The sequence below is a fragment of the Ochotona princeps genome, chromosome 11 (genome assembly GCF_030435755.1).
Source record: "Ochotona princeps isolate mOchPri1 chromosome 11, mOchPri1.hap1, whole genome shotgun sequence".
NCBI classification, from domain to species: domain Eukaryota; kingdom Metazoa; phylum Chordata; class Mammalia; order Lagomorpha; family Ochotonidae; genus Ochotona; species Ochotona princeps.
The window spans coordinates 57,260,194-57,288,047 of record NC_080842.1 but is presented as its reverse complement, the minus strand read 5'-3'; positions in this window follow the sequence as shown (position 1 = coordinate 57,288,047).

Below are 27,854 nucleotides of genomic sequence, written 5' to 3'. Positions count from 1 at the left end.
TTGGGGAGGGGTGGGGAGAACCCAAGTATCTATGTAACTGTGTCACATAATACAATGTAATTAATGAAGTTAAATAATAAATAATTAAAAAAAAAGAGTAGTCTGCAAATGAGGGATTTGGGGTTCATTCTTTTTAGTTGAAATTAACTGGAGTGCTTAGGACTGCAATGCCGTACTTTTGAAACCAAACTATTTTTTTTTAATACCATGTGCCTTTCTATAATTATTTCTTCTTTCAGATTTTAATCAACTTCTTTATGAAAATGTCAGGCTGTCTCAGGAAGGAGTGTTTGTTCATTCTCAGGTCATACTTTTAACAAGGGAGCACCACGGAGGCCTCTTCTGTGGGAGTGGAATTGAAATGAGAAAACTACAAGGAAAATGAAATAAAAGAATCCTGCTTTGGATACAGAGATGGCTGTTTCTCTAATTATATCTTATTCCCATCAACTTTTTGGAATTATTACTCTAAACACACATAGGGGATGATTAGATTCTATGCCATTCATGCCATTCGAGATTTTTTAAAAGATGATATGTAAAAAAAACACAACAACACAAGTTTGCTTCTCTTACAGGGCAACAGGAGCACAAGGAACAACAAACTGAGGACTGGAGGCCCCCATGGCCTCTTCCCGTGTCCTCATCCTGCTCTGCAGGAAACTTTGTAGGCAGAGAAATGATCTGCCCTCATCTGAGGGTAGCATCCTTATCTGAAGCATTAGATGGAAGTAGAACACTCCTGGAAGGAAAACATTAATCCATGCTCACATTCCATGACCTGGGCAGACATTGCTGTTAAGTTCTAGTATTTTCTTACTAACCTTAACCCAAACTTATAGTTCTCAACATTGCTCTTAACACAGCTACCATCAATCAATTAGACATGACATGTAGCAGCTAATTTTGTTGTTGAAATGGATTGCTTCTTTTTTAGTTTCCAAAAGGGCGGGGACCAAGTCTTGCTCTCAGCACCTAGCTCATGCTTGCCTGGAAATGTTACTTGGCAAGATGCTGTGACTAGCACTGAGGTGGAAGAGGCTGGAGGAGGACTTTGCGGTTGGCTAGTTAAGCGAGCCCCACCATCTCACAGATAGCTGTTAGATTTCTCTCCAGGTTCTGAGAGTTCAATCTTGATTTTTCTTTGGAAGAAGGATTTTTCTATTTCTTATTGTATTCATTATGAGGTTCATTATTAAAGCTTAATGACAAAATACGTTTCTTTTGAAAAAAATATTATTGGAAAGGTGACACTTTGTTATTGCTAGTAAATATGTTGCAACTTCCCAGCCAATGGATTTGTCCATTTTTGTCTCCAGTGTTAAGCAAACATACAGCATAGTGTTTAATAAAACTAATATATGCATGATTTTCTAAATCTTTAAGAGGCTCTTGAACTTAGAATGCTGGTGGCCAAATATTTCTTGTCATGAGGACAAAATGAGAGGAAAATGAACCTTCTGCCTTGAGAGGTACTTCAGTTAAACTATAGAGAAGGTTTTGCTAATAATTAGAAAGAGTGGATGAAAACTGGAAGGAGTAACTGAGTGAAATTCAGCTTTCTATTTCTTTGGGATAACTTTTAAGTACATTGCAGCCTGAAGGCCAGAGGAGACTAATTGGCCTCTGTAAGTCCCTCCAATCCTGGAGACACAATCTTTCCAGGATAGAATCAAAGCCTTGGGGTCATGACAGCGATGGCTTATTTCACACAGCATTATAATCTTGTGACCAATGGCTAAGTGGGGGCTGAGTAAGGAATCTTGGGGCATTTTAAAAAATAAAAGTAAATTCTAAAAGTCAGGGAATTATATGCATTAAATTTGGTGTCATGGAGTTTAGTGAACACATTTAGTGCTACTAATATATTATCAGGAGTTAAGGACCTGTTAGCATTTATGTTTGCAGGAGCGGGTTTGCCTAGATACCAATACATGTTTGTGGTGTCCTTGGCTAATATTACATGCTGTCTGTGCTTTTCCATTCTTAGCTTCAGTTTGTTAAGATTCACTGACAGGAGTTCAAAAATATAGACATTGATCTTTTCTTAATTGACTGTGATTCCTTATGTGAGAAATTTTATCCAGAATAGATGATTGACTAGGAGAAATGGTTGTAACTTCACTCTATAAATTAATCTCTTTTGATTTGTTGGTTCATTGGCTGCTTGGTTGAATTTGTAATTCCTTGAAAAGAAAAAAAAAGCCTGTGGGAAAGACTGGCTGCTTATCACAACCATTTGCTTTTAATTTTTATGATGTAGTTGGACTATATTTTCCAGACATTCTTGTAGTTGAGTGTGGTCATATTACCAAAACCCAGCCAATAAAATGGCAGCAGAAGTGGTATGTACTGAGTGTGTTTCCATGGCCAGCAGGATCAGCAGCACCTGGGAGCTTGCTGGTGTGGGGAGCGGTGCACTGGGAGCTGACTCCACGTGTATGATAGGCCGTCGCAAGATGGTGGCTGGCCCAGGGCCAGGAGGCAGGGTTGGTCCCACCAGTAGGCAAAGAAGAAGTCACAGGGATAGGCTGATGCCCTCTCTGCGATTATGTCATTGCTACCGGCCTATCAGGTAGCACCAAGTGGACCCACAGGGAGAAGTGACTGGTGGAGAACTGTATATAAGCAGCCTGCTTTCGGCAAAAAAGGTTGGTTGGTTGGTTGATTGGTTTGTGTGTTCGTGTGTTCGTTTGTGTTCCAGTTGTGGTAGTGGTTCCCGTTTTTCCAGACCCTTGAGAGTGTTCCTCGTCATTTTAGTGTCGCTGCTGGATGGCGGCATGCTGGAAATGCAGAACTTGAGTTACACCCCCAACCTACTGAGCTGGAATCTGGCCTCAGCAGGTCTGGGCTCCCCAAGGCATACTGCTGAATGTCACAGTTGGAAAGCACTGATACATACATAACTGGCTGTTACAAACTTCCTATGCTTGATATATCTGGTTCTTTGCCCCCTTCCAGCTGCACATAGATGTGCTGTTTTATTGTCAGTTGAAGGAGGGTTCTTGATTCATTAGGAGCTCTCACAGGACAGTTGTAGTTTACAGATATGAGAACCAAACACAGACGCTATAAAGTCATGGAGATTTTGGGGTTATGTTTTACAGTTACTTGTATCACCCTATTAAAATGGTTGAGTGGGAAAATGGCTCATTCAAGAAACTGGAACTACCTTTAATATATAGGAACCTCTTGTGTGGTATCAGATTGCATTTATACCAGTTAGAGTTCATTGTGTTTATCTCTTCCCCTTTTTACCGAATTGTAGAATATCAAACCATGGTTACAGATTTTTCTATTTCTTTTAGTTTTGTTACATTTGAGAATGTTAACATCCATATAGGCATATAGGAGTTTATGCAACAAGTTGGAGTTCAGGAAAGTACATAGTTAAGATGACCTGTATCTGAATCCTGGTTTGTCACTAATATAAATGTGCAGCTAACAAAATAATGTAAACAGCCTGGCGTGATGGCTCAGTGGCTAAATCTTTGCCTTGGCATGTGCTGCGATCCCATGTAGGTGCCACTTCATGTCCCAGCTGCTCCACTTCCTAGTTACCTCCCTCCTTGTGTCTTGGGAAGGCAACAGAGAATGGCCTGAGGCCTTTGGACCCTGCAACCATGTTGGAGACTCAGAAGATGCTCCTGGCTCCTGACTCCTGGCTTCTGGCACAACTCTGGCCACTGTGGCCACTTGGGGAATGAGCCAGTGGATGGAGGATCTTTCTGTCTATATCTCCTTTTTTTTTCTGTGGATCTGCCATTCCAATAAAAATCTAAAAATCTTAAAAAAATAATATAACCTGCTGTTGTGGTTTGGATAAGAGTTTGGATGTGCCACAAAGGCCCATGTGTTAAAGATTTGATTCCCAGGGTCTCAAATTAATGAATTAAGGACACAGTTAATCCAGGTTTGGATTGTATTGAAATTGGAGACTTGAGAAGCAATTGGGATAGACACCCCATGATTGATTGAATCATGGTATTTCCATAGACAGAGCCCACAAGGACTATGTAAATCTCCTGCTTCCTTGGTTAGATTGTGGCTGTTGTTCTGCGCATGTTCTGCCTTTGCTGGTCTCCATTTATATCAGGTACTAGTGGGCTATCATTTATATCAGGCTAGTGGGATTGTCCTGTCTTGGACTGTGCATCTCCAAAACAATGAATCAGAATCATTTTTTCTAAGTGATTCCTCTCAAATATTTCAATTGTAATAATGAAAAACTGACTAGTGCACCTCCCTTAGCCATTTCTAAAACTTGATGTTGTATACAAGTCAGCTATGGTCCCCAATTTGACACATGCTGTTTTTAGGGAGAAGACAGGAAATGAATCAATAAACACCCAAATCACACATTGTTTTTATTACTGAGAGACAATAATTCCAAACTGATGCATATGCTTCAGATAGCACTGTCAGGGACCAAGGTTTTGAAGGTAATTGACATAGTCGTGACCTAAAATAAAAAGAAGGATCCAGTACTGGTGGTGATGGCAAGAGGGAAAAGGGTTAAAATGTCATTTTGCTTCTTAAACTATTGAAATGCCTCTTTTGTTAGATTAAAATGGTGGTGCATCAGAGGATATCATAAGAGAGGCTTGTTCGTGTGGCATTGGTGGACTGAATGCTCCATTTAAGATATTTCTAGAAGGTAAGGATCTGTAAGTGAAAAACAGATTGTGAAATTCCCATAGAAATGAAAGAAAGAAATGGAGAAAAAGCTGTCACCAATTATCAATGGTTTGTTAATAGTGCCCTTTGGAGACACTTCACAGTCCTCTGTGGAATGTCACCTGCTGCTGCTTTCCAAGAAGATCCTTCCTACCACAGTCCCTTCTCTGCTCTGTTAAGTCTAAATTCTCCATCCATGATCATGGCTTAGTCAGTTGCTTTTATTAGCTCCGTGTTTTTCTTAATGTATTTAGAAATTCTGTTATTAGTTATGAGCATTTAGGATTAATTATTTTTCAAACAGTTGACCTCTTTGAATTACTAAAGTCTTTATTTCTGTTTTTCTGCTGTGAAATGAATTCTGTCTTGCATTAATATAATAGAGCCAAGCAGCCTCCTTCTCCTGAATATTTGCATGAATATTTTCCCTGCTCTTTTATTTTCTGTCTATACTTGCTTTTCATATTTAAAGTACAGTTCTTAAAAGCAAAGTTGAGTCTTTCCTTTGTGTACAGTTTTTACAATGTTTCCATTTTTCATGGAGATTTACCCATTGGCATTTTTTTTTAAAGATTTATTTTATTTTTATTACAAAGTCAGATATATTGAGAGGAGGAGAGATAGAGAGGAAGTGGAGCCGCCGGGATTAGAACCAGGGGCCATATGGGATCAAGGCGGGGACCTTAGCCACTAGGCCACGCCGCCAAGCCCACCCATTGGCATTTTAAAACTTTTTACTTGCATAAGGTGAACAAACTTCAAGTATTTCATTTATACAGATTTAAGAGCACAATGATACTTCCTAGTTTATCCTGTCTCCTTTTCATGCTCCTTTCCAACCTCCTTCATTTCTTATTTTTTTCTTATTAATTTTTAAGTGACATTGTTTCAGTTTATTTTATAATTCAAAATTTAACCTTTCTTCAAATAAAGGATTCCACAAGTGGTAAGTAGAAAAAACCACAGTCATTGATGCAATTACATTCTGTTTACCATGTCTGATTTTTGTTCCCGTGCTACTTTTTTATGGTTTTTTTTAGGATATGCAGGTAGGCTTTAGCATTCTGTTTGTTATGTTGTTTATTGATTTTTGTTATTTTTATTTTTAATTTATATAAATGGATTTGGTTTAATGTGTTTTATATATATAGTTTTAAGAATATTATACTCCTTTCCCTCCCCTTCTTCCACCTGCCTTTCTTATTTTTTAAACTTTTGTGAAAATGTACATTCAGTTTATTTTAGAACCACAGGCTTAAGCCTCTACTAAATAAAGAATTGTACAAGTAATAAGTAGAAAGAGCACCATTCCTTAGGAGTTTAGACAATGACTGTAAACAACAACCAGATCTCAAGATAACAATTTTACTCACATACGTTATATTTGTGGCATATTAATGACAACAAATCAGAGAATATTTATATTTAACTTTTGGGGATTGGTTTATAAACTTTTTGGGGGCTGGGTAGAATTTCATAGTGAATATATAGTGTGTTTTCTGTATCCAGTCATCAGTTGAAGTGAGCTGAGTTGCTATAAACATGATAATACAGCTAATTCTTTCATATGTGGATTTCATTTCATATGGGTAGATCACCAGGAGTGGCATGAGTGGGTGCTATGGTAGATCTGTTGTCAGATTTCTGAGGCATCGCTATACTGTCTCCGATAATGATTTTATTAGTTTAGAATCCCACCAACAATGGATTGCGATACATTTTTCTCCTGTACATCCTTTTAGGTATCTGGTGTGCCAGATAAAGCTGTGGCCTGTGGCACCAGCATCCCATATAGGAAAGTGCTCAAGTCCTAGCTGCTCCACTTCCTATCCAGTCCCTGCCTACGTGCCTGGGAAAGCAGTAGAGGACGTCCCAAGTGATTGGGCCTCTGCATCCATGTGAAGGACCTGGGAGAAGCTTCTCCCTCCTGGCTCTGTACCAGCTCAGCACCAGCCATTGAGGCTGTTCGTGGAGTGAGCCAGTGGGTGAAATAGCTCTCTGTGTCTCACCCTTTCTCCTCTCTCTTTCTGTTTATAATTCTGTCTTTCAAGAAAATCTGAAAATGACCATAATATGAAAGTGTGTAATTCATTCGTATTATTTTGTATTCTCTATTAACTGAAAAAAATCAGGCAAAACATGTTTGTCTTCTTGAGACTAGCTTATTTCACTAAGCCTAATGAATTTTGCAGTTGCACCCATTTTGTTTCAAAAGACAGGATTTCATTCTTTTTATGGCTGTGTAATATTCCTTAGTGTCTATGTACCACGTTTGCTTTATTCAGTCATCAGTACACCTTTCTACACCTTCACCAGGGCAGTGGTTTTTCCCAGTGAATTTTATGTACAAGCATCTGTAATATGTTTCGCCTGGGTTTTTCCTCAGTTCGCCAACCTGTTGGGTTGATATAGTCCTTTATAGTTAAGTTACAGTTTTGGGATCCCAAAAACCAAACAGTGTGACATGCAGCTTGTTCACTTATATCCCAACACAATATCAGGAAGAGCATCTTTTTTTTCCAATCACCTTTTGTTCTCATTTCATATTTTTGCTAAATTTGATTTAATATCCTTTCTTTGTGTTGTTCTTTTCTCTCTGATTCACTTCAAGCCTGTATGGATGAAGTCTGAGAATTTCTATAGGAGACACCCTATGTTCTTTGTTTCATCACACAGAAACTTTTTGTTAGATTTTCATTCCTGTCCCTTGCTACCCTGGGAATTCTGGTTTATTGTTGAAAAAAAATTTTTTTTAAGATTTATTTTTATTGCAAAGTCAGATATACATAGAAGAGGAGAGACAGAAAGATCTTCTGTCCAATGATTCACTTTCCAAGTGACCGCAGCGGCCAGTGCTGTGCCGATCTGAAACCAGAAGCCAGGAGCTATTCTGGGTCTTCCACGCGGGTGCAGGGTCCCAAGGCTTTGGGCCGTCCTCGACTGCCTTCCCAGACCACAAGCAGGGAGTTGGATGGGAAGTGGAGCCACCGGGTTAGAACCAGTGCCCATGTGGGATCCCAGTGCGTTCAAGGTGAGGACTTCAGCTGCTAGGCCATCACACCAGGCCCTGTTGTTGAAAAATTTAAAGATCTGATTAAGTTCTGTGTAATCACTTGTTAGGACTAATGATCCAGGTAGTAATAGGTGACTTGAATGGTGTGATCCACAGCCAGTACTCCTACCAGCCCACTTCCCACCTCCCACCTAATGGTGAATGAGGATCCACAGCTTGTGGATACCTGTGGAGAGTATCTGATTAGACTGTGCCTTCCTGTCCTGGCACATCTGTCCTGAGCAACTGTTCTCCAAGTTTCTCTACCCTCTGGTTCTTATGCTGAAGAACTTGAAGACAAAAATTTGCGGGCCTGGCACGGTAGCCTAGCAGCTAAAGACCTCGCCTTGAATGCACCGGGATCCCATGTGGGGGCCAGTTCTAATCCTGACAGCCTCGCTTCCCATCCAGCTCCCTACTTTGGCCTAGGAATGCAGCAGAGGACAGCCCAAAGCCTTGGTGCCCTGCACCTGCATGGGAGACCTGGAAGAGCTCCTGGCTCCTGGCTTCAGAGTGGCGTAGCTCCAGCCGTTGTGGTCACTTGGGGAGTGAATAATTGGCTGGAAAATCTTCCTCTCTGTCTCTCCTCCTCTCTTTATATTGACTTTGCAATAAAAATAAATAAATCTTTAAAAATTTGCAAAATAATAAATGATTCTGAAAATAAGTAATTTCTTTCATTTTAGGGCATAACTGTACTGTCATTTAGATATAAACTTACTGTAGTCTTGATAGCATCAAATGTGACTAGAAGGTAAGATCCAATCTTGGGTAAATGTCACAAGGGCATCTTCATGGGAAAAAAAAATAAATGGCCAAACCTCAATGATGCAATAAAACGAGACGAAGAAAAAGGAGACAGCAAAGATTTTTTTTTTCCTCAAGGAGAACTCCTCTGCAGTTCCTTTAATGAAATTTAAGTTTAGCGTAAAAGAAGGGACTGTGTACATGGCTGTGGCTCCATCACATCGCCCTGTCACCTCGGGTCTTCATTTTATTCTCCAAGGGGGTACAGAGATCATGGCTCCTGGAGTTCTGACAGAGCAGGGGCAGCGGCAGTAGCAGCTGATGATTGTGAGGGCTCTCAGAGCTGCATGAGGACATACTTTGTCTTTTTTCCTTTGTGGCTCTTTTGCAGAACATGCTGCTATTTGCATGTTGGCCTCCAGCTACCAGAGAGAGAACTCCCTTCTCCAGTAGACCACAGCTCCTTTGTTCAGGCATTTGCCATAGCGCTTGACACTTCGCCCTGTAGTGTCTGTCTCTCTCGGCTTGGTCTCTCCTATTAAATCTGCACTTTCAGAGAAAGGGACTTTATCTTGTTTGTCTAAACATCCCAGCATCCAACATAGTACTTGGCAGGTTGTGAGTTTGTACTAAACTTGCTGAAGAAAAGAATAAATAAGCACCTGAGTGGAAAAAATGTATGTTAACATGGTGAGCATACTTCTGGAATTAAAATGCACTGATACTTACACTTCTGAAAAAACAAATTCAAAGTTAAGATTTGATTTCTATGATTATTTATAAAATGTTTGGGTTTCGAATTTCCTGAAACTAATTCATCAGCTTTATTAGGCAGGAATTTTGCTTGCAACAGAAAGTCAACTGAAGAGGCTTGAAAAACTTTGGAGTTTAATATTTTGTGAAATAAAATTCATAGAGTCCACAGTAAGGAGAGCTCATTCAGTCTCTCCCACCCCTATCACACACACACACATATACATTCAACCATCCAATTAATCCTTGGGGCATGGCTTTTATTGTTAAGGTATTCAGAGGCTGCTAGACTTAGGTAGCACATCTGTATCCAAGGCTAAAATTTATCTTCTTAATTTCTAACTCTGCTGAGCCATAGTTACAGGAGTTTTTGATTCCTATGTCCAGGACAATTTCAGCTTGTGCCTTGTTTTCCCTTTTGGGCCTTTGGGTTTTAATGGGATCAGTATCACACCCCACCTGGCAAGACACATTTCATCTTCATAGGACCAATATGAATGCCGACTTCTGTCTATGTACTGAGGAGTTTTGTTACCCAGCATCCCTGCCTTGAGTCAGAATAAACTCTGCGGTATGATTTATCCTCCAGATACCCTTGAGGCTTCCAACTGGTGTCAGGACTTGACCAGAAATTGCTTCTCTTTTCAATTATTCCCTACTCCTCCTCCCCCAACCTCCTTAGTAGTTTCCAGTTTCTCTGGGAAGAACTTTGTTAAAACAGTTCTTGCATGTGAATCCTGGATTTGCTTTTGGGGAATATGACCCAAGATAATGCAACTGAAGGAAAGTTTGGGCAAGGCTCAAGGTCATACGAGCGCAATCCAAAATATTTGAGTACAAGTGCATTCTAAAACAGTTGGATCCTGTCACATGGAAAAGCAATGCTGAAGAATAATAATCCATTTTGTCAAGATGTTATATTTAATGTATCTTTTTCTAGTTTTGGCAGTTGAAGTCTGTGATGTATCTATAAATAAGAATTACATAGATCAGTATAAAAAAGATCATAACATCCTATCCTGACTTACATTGAGGCCTTAAATTGGCTACATTGGGCCTCTTATGTACCTGAAGCCTCAACAATCCATGGAGAATGAGTTATCCCATGTTTATATTATGTCTGTCTTCCAGTCTACCCAAATCATGAAATAGAATGTAAGCATCAACAGAATTAAATTTGCTCCCAAGAACTGTAAGCATTTCATGAATGCGGTCTTGCCCTTCTCAGGTATAGGACGGAAAGGAGGGCATGCCTCTTGAAGATTGCAGTGTTTGGTGGAGTTGGAATCTTCCTGGCTAATATGTCCTTTCAGATTTCCCAATTGGTTATAACATTCTATTCCCAATTTTTGTCAACTTGAATTGAATCAATTTGAAAGTGGAGAAAAATAGGAGATCTATATTAATGAAACTCTCACAATATGGGAAGGAACACATAGAACAGGAAATAAATATTCCTTCCTACAGCTTCTAATAGAACTTCATTTTTTTCCCCTGGGCATCTGTATCTCTCTATGACCATATGTTCCGAGCCATAACTCCCAGCCTACAGTGGAGAATCAATTTGGTTTTAGTCAATCATGGTGATTCTATTTTAGCTATGATCAATTTAGAAAGATGAAATTGATGAAGATAATCCCCTTTTCCCTCACAGACACTAAGAGGATTTAATCTTTCTTCTGAAATGGATGTACAAGAGACGTTTCAAAAGTTCATGGAAAAATAGAATTCAGAGATGTTTATTCATGCAAAATTGTTTGACCTCCATATAAATTTTTGCCATAAACTACATTCCCATGAATGTTTTGAAGACTTCCTTATATGCATGAATTTCAGTAGTTTTGCACCAATATAAACAGCTTTTAAACCCATTTTTATGACCAGTTGAAATAATTTGATATGTGATATGAATTTTCCACTTTTATGTTACTATTATAATTTTGTTAGCTCATGTCAAATATGTGTTAAACTAATTCCTTTTAGACCAATTTCATGTAAACAGCTACCAGACCAGATTCCTGTTCTTTACTAGTGTCTGTGATTTTTTAACTAAATTCAGATGCTGTAATCTTCCTGCAACTTAGAAACACACTGAAATAGAATGAAATCTACTTTTGTACACCTGCTTCATCACTGGTGGAATTTCAGTTCCATATAAACAGAATTGCATGGATTGTGAGTCACTTCTGCTGGGGATAATTAGGAGAGGAAATTGGAAGGCATGGGACTAGAAAGAGGAGATAAAACAGATGGCAGAGGGGGTGTGGATGTCATTGCAGGGAATCTTTGGGGGAGGCAAAGAAGATGAAACACAGTTGATGCAGAATAGAGTTCAGGTGATACCTGTGAGTAGGAGCTGCACAGTCATGAGCCAAGATATGAGGGTTAATTTTTTTTTTTTTGAAAGACAGGACAGAGAGAAAGAGAGAGGGGGAGAGAGTTGATTCTGTGTGCTACTTCGATCCTTAAATGCTAGAAGTCAATCTTCGTCTCCTGTGTGGGTGGCAAGGACCCAGATACATCATTTGCTGCTTCCCAGGATATGCATTTGTAACAAAGTGGGTCAGGAGCTGAGTACTGAGGACTCAAGTCCAGGAAATGTGATCAGAGTCTTACCTGCTGCATCCAGTATCACTCCCAATAGACAGAGTTGGACAGAGACCTGATCCATGGAGACTTAGAGGGCCGCTGTCTGAAGGACAATGGCAGTGGCCACCTGAATGGAGAACCAGGCACAGAAAACAGCAAATGGAGTGTATAAGTACTTCACTGGAAGTTGAAAAGATTTTAAGTTTCAAGAAAGAGTAGTAGATGGAAATGAATATTGAAGTATCTGTTATTATTAAGTAATATTGTACATTTTCATGAATGCAAAGCACATTTCAAAGGTCTCATGGTTCAATTCTGATTTCAATTTCTCAAAAAAAATTTTTGTATGATTCTAATTTCCCAACCTCACAAGTTCTGGAAATGGAGATAGTCTATACTATAATTCTGAGTTTGATAAGGAGTACAAAATTTCACATCTCTGGAAGTTTTATCTTATTAGAGTTAATAGAAGACAGGTTGAATAGATTGGATTACTTAAAATGACAAACTTGCATTGAAAATATGCATCAAATCTTTTTTTTTGGGTGGCAGTTGAGTTCTATTAATATCATTTTTTTTTTGTTGATTGCATTGCATTGTGTGACGCTGTCTCATAGGCTCTGGGATTCCCCCATCCCTTCCCCCTGCCCTCCCCCTATGGTGGATTCCTCCACCTTGTTGCAGTATTACAGTTCAAATTCAGTCAAGATTCTTTCATTGCAAGCATAGAGTCCAGCATCTTATTGTCCAGATAAATTTAACAGTTTCTTGGAGAGACCATCTCTGGTCTGAAAGCAGAGCTGGCAGAATATCATCCCGATCAATGAAAAGCCACAATATAACATCAACATCAATTTACAACATTATGGAATTAATTTACATGGTATTGAGTAACAAATATGTTAAAAAAATGCAAGTTCTTAACCACATCCTGTGATTACTTCATTGACATTTCAATTTTAATTTATACACAGAACCGGCTGCTATACACCTTAAAATGGCTATAGGGTACTATTCAGCTGTCTTGTGACTATTTTCATTTCAGCATTCAGCAGTTTATAGTGTTGAAGCTTAATTTTGCTGAGCTTGGCAGAGTTTGGGATAGTCTAAACTGGCTTATAACTCTAACAAGGCATATGTCAACAGTTAAGGTGCAGAACAGTTTTAGGGGTGTCAGAGAAATCTTCAATACCTTAGTAACTAATCTTTGTGTCCTACCTAGTAAGGCATGTGTGAGTCCACACTGTTTCCTGTCTGGTTCCAAGCTTTCCTTGTTGTTCTCTGTCTATTCCAATTTGTGTGTGTGTGTGTGTGTGTGTGTGTGTGTGTGTGTTTTGGGGTGGGGGGCTCCGGAGCAACCCTGATGGTCATTGCAAGATGGGGTGGGGATCCAAAGTTGGAACTAAGTGAGGACCAGAGAAAGCTCTTTTCCCTAGTCCTGAAGGAAGCTTACTGTTCCGATGACCTTAGATCCTGCAAGGAAGGGTTTGGGCTTCTTCTATCCCATGTGGTAGATCCAAACGGGGGTGGATGACCTCAGAGTTCTTGGCCTCCAAAGGCATTCCAGTTCCCTGTGGTCTTCTTGGCAGTTGGGATGTAGTCCTTGGTGCCCATCCTGATAGTCCTTGGTGAGGATCCGGGGAGTCCCCAGGGTTGGGGCCTCCTCCTGTCCACCTGCTCCAACCTGGGGTCTCCTCCTACTTTGTGCATATGACCTCCTGTTAAGAGGTTGTCAGGATCGCTCTTGTATATCTTTGTAGTTTTACTATTGTCTAATGCTGATTCGAGTTTGTTGTCCATAAGTTACCTGTTATGTTCCTGATAGGTTATACTTCAAATCTAGAATAGAAAAGCAAAATACACTGGAAGAGAATATTTGCAACATACATAAGGGTTAGCATTTCTCATCCACAAAGAACATACTTCTAAAAATTACTTTTATTTGAAAGGCAGATTTATAGAGAGAAGTAGAGTCAGAGAGAAAGATCTTCCATTCACTGGTTCATTCCCCAAATGGCCACAGCAGCAAGACCTAGGCTGATTTAAAAATAGAATCCAGGAGCCTCTTCCTGGTCTCCTACAAGGGTGCTGAGTTCCAAAGGTTTGGGACATCTTTCCCAAGCCACAAGCAAGGAGCTGAATGGGAAGTGGTGTAACTGAGACATGAACTGGCACCCATATGGGATTCCAGTGTTTACAAGAGCAGAATTAGCTAATTGAGACATTGCATGCTCCTCCCCACCCCTCAAAAAGAACATTTTCACATGTCAAGCAAATTACACACACCTCCACTGAAAGCTAGGTGGAATGTGTGAAGAAGCAATTTACAGTCAACAAGTGAACATGGAAAAACCGCTCAGCTTGTCTAGAAAACATGACAACACACCCGAAAAGAATGAGATACCCATATTGGTCAGTAGATGGGTGAAAATTTACAAAGGTATGCTATGAACCAAATGCATGTGCCCCTTTAAAATTCACATGTTGAAGCTTACATCTGCTGGGGGAGAGTATTAGGAAGTGTGGATTTTGAGAGAGAATCCAGTTAACGGAGGTGGAGCCCACATGAATGACATGAATGCCCTAAAAGAGAACATAGGGAACAGCACTGTATGCCATGTGGACACACAAGGGAGAGGATGGCCTGCTGCAACCGGGGAAAGACTCCTCACCAGAGCATGGCCATGCTGGAGTCCTAAGACTGGCAGCTTCCCTAACTCTTGGAGAAACATCTGTTGCTGATGAGCACCTACTCTCTGTTGCTTTGTTGTAGCAGTCTGAACTAAATACCACCGGGCTTCAGCAGGTGAGGATGTGGGGGAAGGAGACTTCTCATCCTTTGCTGGTGGGAATCTGAGTTGCTATGCTGTTGAAAAGTTTATTTAAAAAGCACACATATCATTTGACCCCAAAATATCCCTCTGATATATCATTCCGCAGTAATAGAAGTAAATAGTAACTAAGGATATGCATTTAAAGATGTAAATTGGAATATTTTTTCAATGAAACAAGCTTAACAGAATCCTGAATGCTCACAAATTAGGGAGGAGATGAATGACTCACGGGACATCTGCATTATAAAACCTCAGTGAATTGTGAAAAGTGTTGATATGTTTCTCAAGCATATTTTACAAGTTGTTGCTGTGTTGCTGTTAATCCAAATGTTTGCATGGCTCACTCTCTCAATTGCTTCAAGTCTTTATGTAAATATTACCTGGTCAAGTTGGTCTTTTCTGAGCACTTTACATGAAATCATTATCTGTGCAATATTTCCCATGTGGTTTTGTTTATTATTTCTGCGCAATACTTACAAGTGCCTGGCTTCTGTTACAGATCTGTATTTGTTGGTCTCTGCTACTACTGGAACAAAAGTCCCACAAGGTCAGAAGTTTTGATGTCATTTGCTGTAGTATTCCCCAGTAATGCCTAACACATAGTAGACCCTCAGCATTCTCCCTGCCCGCTAGGTGTATTTGTAATATTGGTCTAGAAAAAAGACGCCCCCTTCCTTTTCCTGACAACAATATTGTTCCAAAGGGCACCAGTGTATAAATTTTGTGTGCCAATCTCCATCTCCAGAGTTTGCCTTCTTGGGGTCACACATGTATTGAGTCTTTGTCTTTCTGAAAACATAAAAATGGAATAGCCCATTTCTCTCCTTTAGTTGTTCATCTGTAGACAATCTCAGCTCCGTGGCTTCTTGTGGGATAGGCTCAGACCTTGTTAGAGGGCAACTCTCTCTGCCCAATGTTGTTTCCTTCTTTTTTTTTCTATACTTATTGACTACTCTCAACCAAAATATCTTTATTTTAGATCCATTATGTCTATTTCCTTTGGAGAAAATCAGTGGGCAGATGGTTTCTTGTATTTCCCAGTGCTCCGCTCTCCACCTACAGATAGCCTGTACAGGTTGCTGTTAGTCCTTTTTCTTCATTCTAGGTTAATCTTTGCAAAGGTTCTCTTTCTCTTATGGAAACAGGGACCCAGCCATGGGAAAATTGAGGCAAATATGATATTGGTTTATCATGTGCGAAATGATAGACCCCCAAGTGCCATATAATGCCTGCAAAATCATTTGGTCTGACCTTACCAAGGTATCTGCAGGCAGCATTCAAAATTTGATAAATCTATAGCAGGCCAGTTTTTAAGTTGATTATTTTATATGGCCCACAAATAATTTTATAAATATGTCAGTGGCCCTTGGTAGAAGAAAAATTCTCCAAGCGTGAAAGAGTCTGATTTTGTTATTATTATTATTTTTGTTTCCCTGGTTTTCCTATTCTCTCTCCATAATATCAGAGTACCAGATCAAATTTGAAAATGCTGGGGGGTGAAGAAAGCAAAATGTAGAGTGGCACCTGGTGTGGGGACAAGCACAACCAGTAGGCCATGGTCTGCTGCAGTGAGTGGCTATGCATCCTTACTGATAATGATGGTTCTATTTAATTTTTTTATTAACACATTAGATGCAGCATATATTATCTGCATCATCCATCACATCATCACAGAAGTTTCCACTTTTACGTTTGGATAGAGGCAAAAAAAAAACATGGAGTTTTCTACCTCTGATATTTTCCTGGCCATGGCTTTCCTTTTTTGATGAGTACACCTTCAGTAGCTGAGACACATAGTCTGCCAGTACTTGACAGTACCTGATCACCCAGCTAAGATGATGAGTCAGAAAGGTAAAAGGACAGGAAGTTTTTGAATAGGTCAGCATAGCTTCCATTAGACTGTGTGCCTAAAATGCACTCACATTTGTTGTTTTGCAAAGGGCATCAACACCGTATTTACACTTAAAAACAGAGTGCTGCTGCAGCATGTTATTAGGGCACTAACCGAGGCTAGTGCAGATTAATCTCCTCGAATATGCTTACTGTATATCTAATCATGATTAATTAGCACATGAGATTGGTCCAAGATGAAAAGGTTCAAGGAGATCTTATTTTGTTTGCTGTTGAATAAGCAATCCCAAAGCTTACAGCTGAGGCAACCTTTTGCCTAGAGTCCACTAGCTCATCCTAATAGGTAACATGGTGTTAGGTGATAAAGAGATGATAAACAGTACCATTCTTTCAATTACTCCTGTAAACTTGCTGCTTAGAACCCTCAAAGGTGTTGGATCAAGACATAGGCAGGCTAATGGGCAGGACTCCTACAGAGAGAGGCTGGTGAGCAAGCGTTGGAGGAATTTGAACTTGCTTCAATACCTGATGACCACTTGGTGGCTAATATTTCTCCCTTGGTCTTAGAGTGCTTGCATAAAGGTGACCCTCTGTATGATTTCTGGGGATCATGTCAAGTTATTGTTAGTACTGGACTGATTTCATTTCATGTAAGCCTATTTCTGCAGGCTTTTATTTGGCCACCTTGGACACTGCCCAGTTGTGATACTGTGGACTGAAGTTGCAGTTTATAATTTAGGTGGCTGGACCTGTACCTCCACAAACTTGGTTTTCTTGTGTCATACGTTCATTTCAGTGGGTCATTTTACAGCCAAGTATTGTAGCTTCTGTGTGCTGTGCCAGCTGTTCTGTGAAGGATAAAATATCTGTGCATGACTTACTGAAGTCATGGCAAGGACCATAAGTGACTTTCCTGGCAGGAAGGATTTATCCTCACCATAATGCCTACCACTTTCCCAAGTTTTGTTGGCCATAGCGGATGGAGGCCATCAGGCATGTTGAAAGCAGGGGGTTCCCCACCTCTTTCAATAATAAGAATGCCTTGGGGTCATGTTCCTTCTGTCTTTCAGAGCAGAGCATGTTGGCAGCTAACTAGCTGTAAGGTTTGCAGCTGTAAAATCAAAGAAGTTGGATGTTCCTCTGCTTGTTCTCAGCTTCTTTTGTTTTCATTCTAATGAGTGAGTTTTCTTGACGATGTGGGTTTGTGCCTGCCGTTCATGCCCGTTGCTACTTTCCATACTGAAGGCTGACCACACCGTCAGCATTCTCTTCCAAAATTTTTTTTTTCCTTTGCAGTGTGGATAGGCTGAAGCCTTTAGAAATCTTAAGTTCTGGTAAATAATTCCACGTTTATGTCATTTCTTCTCGCAGTTTACAGTGAGCAGCCAAGGGAGCAAAGCTGCTTAGAAATTTCAGATAAAATCTGATAAAAGCCAATTTTATTTCTCACTTACCTTCTATAAAACACTAGTATACAGATCCCTTCCCTCCCTGTGCTTGGTAATAGAAATTGCCTTCCCTCCATTATCCTGCAGTGTGTTCCTCATTTCCAAATGTGATCTCTTCGGAATGGCCTTTAACCAACCATATTTCTGCCAAAATTCTGTATAGATTATTTTGTATATATTTTGTATGTATCTTTCAGGAACAAAGAAGCTTTCTCTCTGGCTCTCCTCTTTCCTTTTTTGAGTCTTCTTCAGAATTTCCTTTTAAAAATCTGTTCACAGCATCTAGGTCTCTTCTAGATTGTACCTTTGACCCTCATAGCCCCAACTCATGACTCAGTTCCCCCAGTGCTCCCACATGTTTAGGTATTTGTTACATCAGCACTACCTGCTTGGTACTGATTTTGTCTTTGTCAGCCAAGGAAGCTATAACAAAATGGTATAACCTAGGTAGCTTAAATCACAAATACTGGTTTAGCACAGTTCTGGAGATTGAGAAGTCTAAGCTTTGGTGTCTGGTGAGGCCTGCGTCATGGTTCATCCATGGCAGTCTTATACCTTCACATGATGGTTGGAGGAGGTGGAAGCTCTCTGAGGACTGTTACAGAAGAAGCAATTTCATTCTGATTATCTCCTAATGACAATTTAGAATGAACTCTTTGGAAGCAACAACAGTCACTCAGTGCATGGCACCGTCCAGAGTAGAAACAGAGTAGAAGGAAAACAGAGAGCTTACAAGGCAAGGAGCTTCAAGCAACTCCAGATAGATCTTTAAATCAAAGCAAACTCAGTTTAAGTCTCTTGTCTCTCTGGTTGGATCATCACTTCCCAAGATTCCCCTAAATGAAATTCTGGAGTCTCCAGCAGGTCTTGTGCATTACCTGAAATGAGACTCCAGTGCACGAGGCAGGCAAATCCTAAACAGCCTCCACGAGAAGCAATGTAGAGAGGCTGTGTAAGAAGATAATGGGTTGGGCCCTGCGGCGTGGCCTATCGGCTAAAGTCCTCGCCTTGAACGCCCCGGGATCCATATGGGCGCCGGTTCTAATCCCGGCAGCTCCACTGCCCATCCAGCTCCCTGCTTGTGGCCTGGGAAAGCAGTCGAGGACGGCCCAAAGCTTTGGGACCCTGCACCCACGTGGGAGACCCGGAAGAGGTTCCTGGTCCCGGCATCGGATCGGCACGCACCGGCCTGTTGTGGCTCACTTGGGGAGTGAAACATCGGATGGAAGATCTTCCTCTCTGTCTCTCCTCTCTGTATATCCGGCTTTCCAATAATAATAAAAATCTTTTAAAAAAAAAAGAAGATAATGGGTTAAATTCTGACTTTTATAACAGATAGGATTCAAGAGTGGGTGTATCGATTTCAGGTAGAGTTTCCCAAAAAGTACTGAAATCTGTACCAGAGGGTACTGTATTGCTGACTCAAAAGGAGAGCAACACAGATGCAGAAATTAGCTTCAAGCTTCAAGAAGTCAGAACTGCGTATCATGTTACATCACCCAAGGAAGAGCTAAGGGTCTGGGTGATATTAAACCAGGGGTCAAGAGCTTATGCCTGTGGTGGAAGCTACAGACTCATTAGTTGGAAACTAAAGCCTATAAACTAAGCCATCTGGACCTGGTCTGGAGTGCCAACTCATGGCACTGAGCTGATAGACTACTAGTGTGCCTCTGTCGGAAAGGCCTTTTCGTCAGTGGAAATGGGGGTTGCATTCCTTGGAGGTTATGGAGGTTCTATTAGGGGAGGAAGCAAATCGATACTGATGCTGGCCACAGAAGCCTGTAATTCTGCTGATATGTAGTCATGGTGGGAGTGCTGTTCTGAGAGCCAAGGAAATACCCCAAGTTGTGTGTGTGTGAGTGTGCGCGTGTGTGTCTGCACCTGCATACTTTTGTAAACATACACAAAGCAGACACCAGCTCTCTCCTTTGCCTTTCTATGGCATCCAGAGCACTTTTTGTGTTTATTATCCGATTGTGCCTTTTGCTGAAGTTGCTTATGTTCTCTCCATCCTCATTGCCCTGCGAACACCACAGGGGCAAAGCAAAAGCATTCCTGCTTTATAATACAGAGCCAGTGCAAGATTGTGACCTGAATAGGCATACAGAGCTGTCAATGGCCATTCAATCTCTTCCTTTCTTAATGTATAATGACAAGAAGCAGCAAAGGGATAAGGATAAGTGGGTACACATATAGAGAGTTGTAGGACAGGGGTATCTCACTTGGCGTATTTATTACTGAGTCATGAATGTAAATCCTCTTAAAATTCCAAGAAGTTTCTGTAGCCCTCCTCTGTTCAGTCATTTCTAGGGTCTGTGTCCATTTATAATGACAGATGCTGTTTTACAATTGAAACCTTGTGGTACCATGGCTCTCGTTGTTAAGTGTTAGGAAATGAATTGTGTCCCTCCTCCTGCTTTGTGTATTGAGATCCCAACCACTGCCTTCCCCCCACCCAGCACCTGAAGATGTGACAGTGTTTGGAATGAACTCAATACAAGGCGGTTAGGGTAGATGCTAATTCAGCCTGGCTGGTGTTTTTGTAAGAAAGAGCAAGGACACCAGGCCTGTGTGTACATATAGAAGGGCTGTGTGAGGACACAGTGAGAAGGAATTTGTCTACAGGCATGGAAAAAGATCTCTGGAGAAGCCCAAGCTGCTAACACAGCCTCCATTACTGGGTGGGAATGGCTGAGCCTCCAAGCCAGTGGCATGTGTTCTGGCAGCCCTAGCAAGGGCATTCGCTGTGTTCTCACGCAGCGTCCACCCTCCGCGTGTTGGTGCTTGGTGTCTCTCTGTGCTGTCTTTGCTTCCGAGGACTCTGGTGAACTGAAACGCTCCACAAGGGCTTCATCTTAACCAATCACCTTCTTAAGGCTTTCGGTCACTGGTGTTAGCGGTTCAGCTTAGTGAATTTCAGGAATGAAGGCACAATTCAGCCATTATTGATACTTATTTTTGGTTAAAACCTAACAACCTCTTGTGGTTTTTGGCAGGCCAGAGAGCTCTAATTAGACTGACACAAAGCACGGCAACCTGTTGCTTCCTGTGTTGCATGCTTTTCCTCTTGTGATCCAAATCAGCTCACAGACGTGGCCAATCAGAGTCAGAATGCCTGATTCGTTGAAGGCTCATGATGCCGCATGTGTCCCTACTCAGTGCCATGTTTGTAATTTGCACACTGCATTTGCATATGTCTTTCTTCCAGAATTGCTAAATTAGTGCAGTATAGACGTGGCTGTTCTGGTGAAGATGGTTTCATGATAATATGGTGAGAAGCAGCTGGTGAAAGAAACCAGAGAAGAAAATATACAAGGGAAGAAATGGACACAAATATTGGTGATGTATGTAAGCCTTGGATATAACCAACACCTTGGATTTGAGCTCTTTTTGAATTTATACAACATAGGAGCCAACATATCTCTTTCTAAGGTGTGTGTGTGTTTACTGGTTCACTCCCCAAGTGACTGGAACAGCCAGAGATGAGCTGATCCAAAGCTAGAAGCTTCTTCTTGGTGTCCCACATGGGTGCAGGGTTCCAAGGCTTTGAGTCATCCTCTACTGCTCTCCCAGGGCACAAGTAGGAAGCTGGATGGGAAGTGGAGCAGTCGGGGTATGAACCAGCACCCATATGGGATCCTGGCTGGTGCAAGGCGAGGATTTAGCCATTAGGCTATTGCTCTGGGTTCCACCATGAAAACTTTGTACTGCATAGCTCTGAAGTTGATTGGAGACTGAGAGTTTAAAAGCCCCTGACTTTGGCTGGATGCCTAGTGTCTCTTGGAGTATATGTGAGTTGCTGTTGCCAAACAGCAACTGTTGCTGATGCCAATAAAGACATCACGCTTGTGTTTGGTGTGATCTGTTTTGCTCTTTGTAACAATTACAGTCTCGGGATGATATTCTGCCAGCTCTAACTTCGGACCGGAAATGGTCTCCCCAAGAAACTGTTCAACCCATCTGGACAATAAGTAGCTGGACTCTGTGCTTGGTATACGTTTGCAAGGGAGGAATCTTGATTGAATTTGAACTGTGGTACTGCATCAAGGTGGAGGAATCCACCGGGGGGGAGGGGCGTGGGGAGGGGTGGGTCGATTCCCAGAGCCTATGAAACTGTCACATAATGCAAAATAATTAATAAAAAAAAAAACAATTACAGTCTCACCTTCACCTCTTGTGGGTTTTTTTTTCCCTCCAATCTTGTCATTGCATGGGTCTGTTTGCATGTTAGGGAGGGTAGAAGGGAGCAGAGGTAGGAGATTAGCAGTGGATGTTGGTGGATGAGAAGTAAGAGTATGTTGATTCAAAGATTTGCTTTTGTTACGCTTTGACTTTTATGGGTTCCTCTTTCACTATCCCAACTTGACTTTTTTAATATGCTAAACTAAATGTTAAGCCACTCCCCAGTCTGCACCACACACACAGAATGCATTCCTTTCTATATATCCCATCCGTGTGTAGAATCTTGTTTAATGGTAATGTTATCTCATGTAACTAATTCTCTTTAAGCATGTTGTCATATTAGACAAATTTTTCAAATGAATAAAAATGAGATTAAAAAATTGTAGTGGTAGATTTCATGTCAGCACTGGTATATTTGTAGTCAAATCATTTGTCCAAAATCAATTAGATTGCTTACCTGTAAATTACATTATTACATTGCATTAAGGGCCATTGGGTTGATGGCTTGTTCTTTGATGATGTTTTCTTTCTCTCCTTTCTTTTTTTCCTTCCAATTCTGTCTCACTAACCCAACTTATCTTAGTTGTTCTGATAGTGTTTTTAGTTGCCTTCCCTTACTGATCAGTCTTATTAAAGTATTTTTCGATTATTCTAGAAGTGACTCATTTTCTGGAGGGATTCTCTGTTGACTCAACCCTTGGTATCAGTTTCTTCTTTTTGCAATTGTTCTGTTCCTCATTTTAATTATTTGACACACCATCCAGTGGTTACCTGAGCTGCATCCTCAAGGTCACACTGAAGGTCACACCAAGAACTCGCTTTGTTGTGTTTGAGGATGGGAAATGATGAGCAGAAAGGGAATAGGTTGTGTGTGTTCTAGACAGTGCATGAGATCATGAGAGTCTGTGAAACACAGTGCTGGGTTGGCCACCCCTGAGCCTTAGGGAAATGGCGCTTGAGTTTTAACCTGGAAGGAAGAAGGTTTAAACAGGTGAAAGTGCTAGCCAGGTAGCTAAGTGTTTCTTGAATATTTGCAGCATAAAAGCATTTTACGTTTCTCAGAGAGACAAAACACTAATATATTAAGAGTCAGGAGGGCATTGATTATGGACGTTTGCTCATGTGATTATAGAAGCTCAGAAGTTCCCATGACCACTGTTTGAGCTCGAGACTCAGGAAAGCAAATGGTGTCACTTCAGTTCAAGTCTGAAGTCTGAGAACCAAGGGAAAGGAATGGCACTGGTGTGAGTGCTGGAGTCCAAGGCCTGCCAACTGGAAGCTCCCATGCAAGAGAGTACAGGACAAGATGACTGAAGTCTTAGTTGAGAGAGAGAGAGAGAGAAAGAGAAAAGAAATAAAGAGAAGGAAGGAAGGAAAAAAGGAAAAAAGGAAGGAAGAAATTATCCATCCTGTGCCTTTGTGCTCCAACCAGGTCTTCAACAGATTGGAAGATGCTCACTCACAACTGAAAAGAGCAGGACTTTTTCATGCACTCTTTTTATGTAAATACTAATGTTTCCCACAAGCACTCTCACAGACACATGTGGATATCATGCTTTGTCAGCTGCCTCGGCATCTCTTAATCCAGTCTACACCTAAAATGAACGATCACTAATAGGTTTTGAGTTGATTCCTGCATTCAGCAGAGTAAGGCTAAGCTCCTGCACCAGACACGTGATAATGTTGTGGTTGCATAAACGAAGTTTATTTCTCTGAAACAGTGTTGGGGACAGAGTTCAGGATGCTAGGATAACTGCTTTACGGGTTGTTGATCAGTCATCCTCTAGGCTGCCTGCATTTTTCGCATGGTTGTTGCTGGCTTGATGCCCTCCAGGTTCCACAGCCCTTGGCAGAGGAGGCACAACCCATGCTCTGTATAGCAGGCCCACGGGGCAAAACGACTGGAAAATAAGTAAAGCTAAGCTGGTTGTGCTCACCTTCAAGTCATTCAATACATTTGTAAGATTGGGAAAGTGAATTTAGTGGGCAGTTTGCAGTCTCTGTTGCCTTGCTAGCTCCTTTTTTGCTCTCCTTTTAGGGTTTGCCTGACGTGACAGTAAAGAGGCAGGGGCAGGGAACAGTTGATGACAATTTTCAAGGGAGGGGAAGGTCTCACAGCAGGAGAAAGGGATATGGTCTGAGTTTTCCTGTGTTCCCACTGCTCAAGCCATGGGGGTGTTCTAGTGCTAGTTCTAGTGCTAGACTAATTCTAGTTCTGGACTCACATGAAGGGAATTTTTTTTTTTTTAATTTGCAATCAGCAATTAAGTTAACAGTTTAGATGGGGATGTTTGCCACATCAGTTTGGCCCCCTACACTTTTTAATGAAAATGTTTGCACCTGTGAATGCTTCAAGGTCGCAGAAGGCAAAGTGATGAGAAGGTAATTGAACATGTGTCAAGGGATGTTAATGCAAAAACCTTCTACGGAAGTAGGCCACCCCCTTAGATTGACAAATTCTCTTTTGTTCTAGGGGGTCTTTGTGTTTCCAGTCATGATTTTATTTTTTGCAGACACATCATGGAACCATGTTTTCTGCCAGAAAAGACATGTACTGTTGTGTGTGATGGAACTAAGCATGTCTTTGTCTGTGGAAGAGCATTGTGAGTTTAAGGAACAGGTGATGCGGGTGCTAGGTGAGGCGCCTCTGTTCCAAGTGCTGCTGGCATTTGTCAACTTGCAAAGGACATACACGTGCACACACACATGCACATATATACTTGTACACACACACACGTGAACACACACCACTTGATTATCTACAAAACAGACAAAACTGTGGAAGCAGCGCCACCCTGAATACCAGATGTTTACTTCCTACCTTCTTTCCTGAAGCATGTGGCTGTCAGTTTTTAGTTTGTACTTAAGTAGCCTAAATTATTTTTTCCTCCAAAGTGGCAGGTTCTGCTGGGCTTTCTTCTTCGGATGGAGCCTATTGGGAATGATTTGGTGGGAAAATGAGAAAGAGGCCATCTCTTAGCCTGATTTTGAGGGTCAGGGAAAAGGGGCGCTATACCATTCTTCCTTATGAGATTTTCCCTCAGGGTTCCGTCTGACTCATCAAATCCTGGCTCTGTTACCAGCCCCCTGAGACTTGTGCTCAAAAATCCAGAATCAATAAACATGGCTGTCAATCACACCAGATCACTCCTGCTGCAGGGGGCTGCCTTTCTGGACTGGGGATTTCAGGAGAGGCTGGGAGCTCCATTTTCACAGCAGCCCACTGGCTTCTGAGTGAAGTTTGCTAATTCTCACGGTTAATTGCCTCATTAATGAGGTAGATTCACACAGTATACATGCTTACAGCCAGGTTGTCAGAGACTTCTGAAAGGGTTTAATGTCAATAAAACTTTCAACATTGCCATTAGCTTAGTTAAGTAAGCATTTAACATACCCCACTTGGGCAATCGTTGATTTGGAAAGAGAAACAGATTATCTGCTAATTTTCTATACTTCATATGGGATAAAAACTTTGATTTGAGTCTACAGAGATTGCTCTGAGTGACTGGAGGCAGTATGGAAGGCATGGAAAATGCAAACGAATAAAGGCTGGATCGAACTTGGACATTACCAATGCAACACATAGCGTGAACTTGAGCATGCAACCTGACTTACTAAATACTTGGCTTACATTTGAAAGCTTCAGTGCTGGGTCTCACACGTCCTTTATTACTGTGCTATAGCCTTTCTGACTCAAGACATTGGTACCAGCTTTTGTTTCTTCATCGATGTTCTCTTCAGGGTCTGTTGTGACCTCGTCTTGTATTTCTTTCCATTCTCTTCAGCTTGGAGAGGTTCTTTATCAGAAAAAAAAAAAATCTTCCTCTCAGTGTTTGTCCCTTCTCACTACCTGAGGTATGTTTATCTGTTGAGTGGGAGTCTGCATTCCCAGAACCAAGAACAAATCATGTCATATTGTTGTGAGTGGTAAGTAAATACATGACAACCAAACATATGAAATACCAGTGAACAGTGATAGTGACAATGAAAACTTTCCAGTTGTTGTTACCCAGAAATAAATACCATTCACACTCGTCATACATCCTTTCGGATATTGTTCTACATGTACCTCTATAAGATGCAACTGTTAGTGGTATTTAAAATATTAAATAGCATAAATATGAAATATTTCTTAAAAATATGGCAGTTTAAACTTCAAATTTTTAAATATTTTAGTTCCATTTGAATTTAAATGAGGAAATGAAGATGAAAAAAGGGTGATAGTTTAAATGAGCTTTCTAACCATGAGATAATTTCTCTAAGGACGCTGGTAGATTTTGCAAAACATCCAAGAGATGGAGACACTGTCATGTCTTTGGCATTAGGTTTGAGGTTGAGTTGCTGTCATGATTGATCAGTATTCTTATCACCTAGTCCCTCTTCTTCTATCTCCAAAATTGTGTGTGTGCTTATAACTTATGATGGTCAAAGTTTATTTTACGTCTGGTATGTAATTCAGGTATTTTATATCTATACAAGTCTTATCATTAGTCCTTTCTCTTTCATTCCTTGGGAATACATTTTTATTAAACTCTTGTTTGATTTGCATCCTAGCCTGTTCTGGCTGCCATAACAAAATATACCAGACTGGGTGTCTTAAATAGCAAGCACTTGTTGTTCACACTTTTAGAAGTTGGGAAGTTCAGGACCAAGGTGTTGGCAGACTCTGTGTGATGAGAGCCTGTTTCCTACTTCATAGACAGCCATATTCTGGCACAGTGGCTTCAGGGGGTAGGGGAAGCTCTCTGGGACCTCCAAGCGCTCCTCTCTCCTCCCTAGTCAGCTTTGATTGGTCCTTCCTCCAAATATCTTCAAATCAGGCACAAAGCTTCACCCATACCAATCATTTTTTTTATCCTTTATTTATTTATTTACTTATTTTTCAGCTTGGATATTTTATTTATTATTTGTTTGTTTATTATCATTTTATGATACAGTTCCATAGGCCCTGGGATTTCTCTTCCTTCCTCCTCAAGCCTCCCCTCCCCTACTGAGTTCCCCTATATTATTATTATAGTATAGTTCTTCATAGACAGTCATATGTCCATCATTGTGGACATGGACAATGGCAGAGAGTCCAGCATCCCATTGTCATGATAAACTTAAGAGTTTCATTGGGAGGCCATCTTTGATCTGGAAGTAGAGATGTATACTGCATTGTACCCTCCTATCTGGATATGATAGTCTCCATTTCACAGTTACTATTCATCCCCTTAAATGAAAAGCCACAATACAAAATCAATAGCAGGAAGAAAAATAGAAATTTACAATGCCATTTTCCCATACCAGTCTTAAGCACAGTCTATAGCAGCTAGTTTTCATTGGCAAGTAGAGTTTTCTATCCATAGGGTGGCACTGTAGCATTGCTGTTGACAGAAAAGTTTCCAGAGTTACCATTGAGGCTCACATCTCAGTTCCTCCATTTCCTAGCTCTATGACCTTGGGCCAGTTACTGACTTTGTTTCTTGATTTCTTGATCTGTAAAATGAAGTTAATATTAGAACATACTTCATAGGGTCATTGTATGGATTAAAAGAGATCTTCACAGTGTTCAGACAGTGTTTGGCATACAATAAGCCCTCTCCATTTGTTCCCTTGAGAGCGATCTCGTGCCATTCAGTGTTATCTGCCCAAAGCAGCTCTCCCCTCTGCTTAACTGAGGAGACCAACAGATCAAAACTTTCTCCTCCTTAGACCTGATCCTTAAATTACACAAGTTAT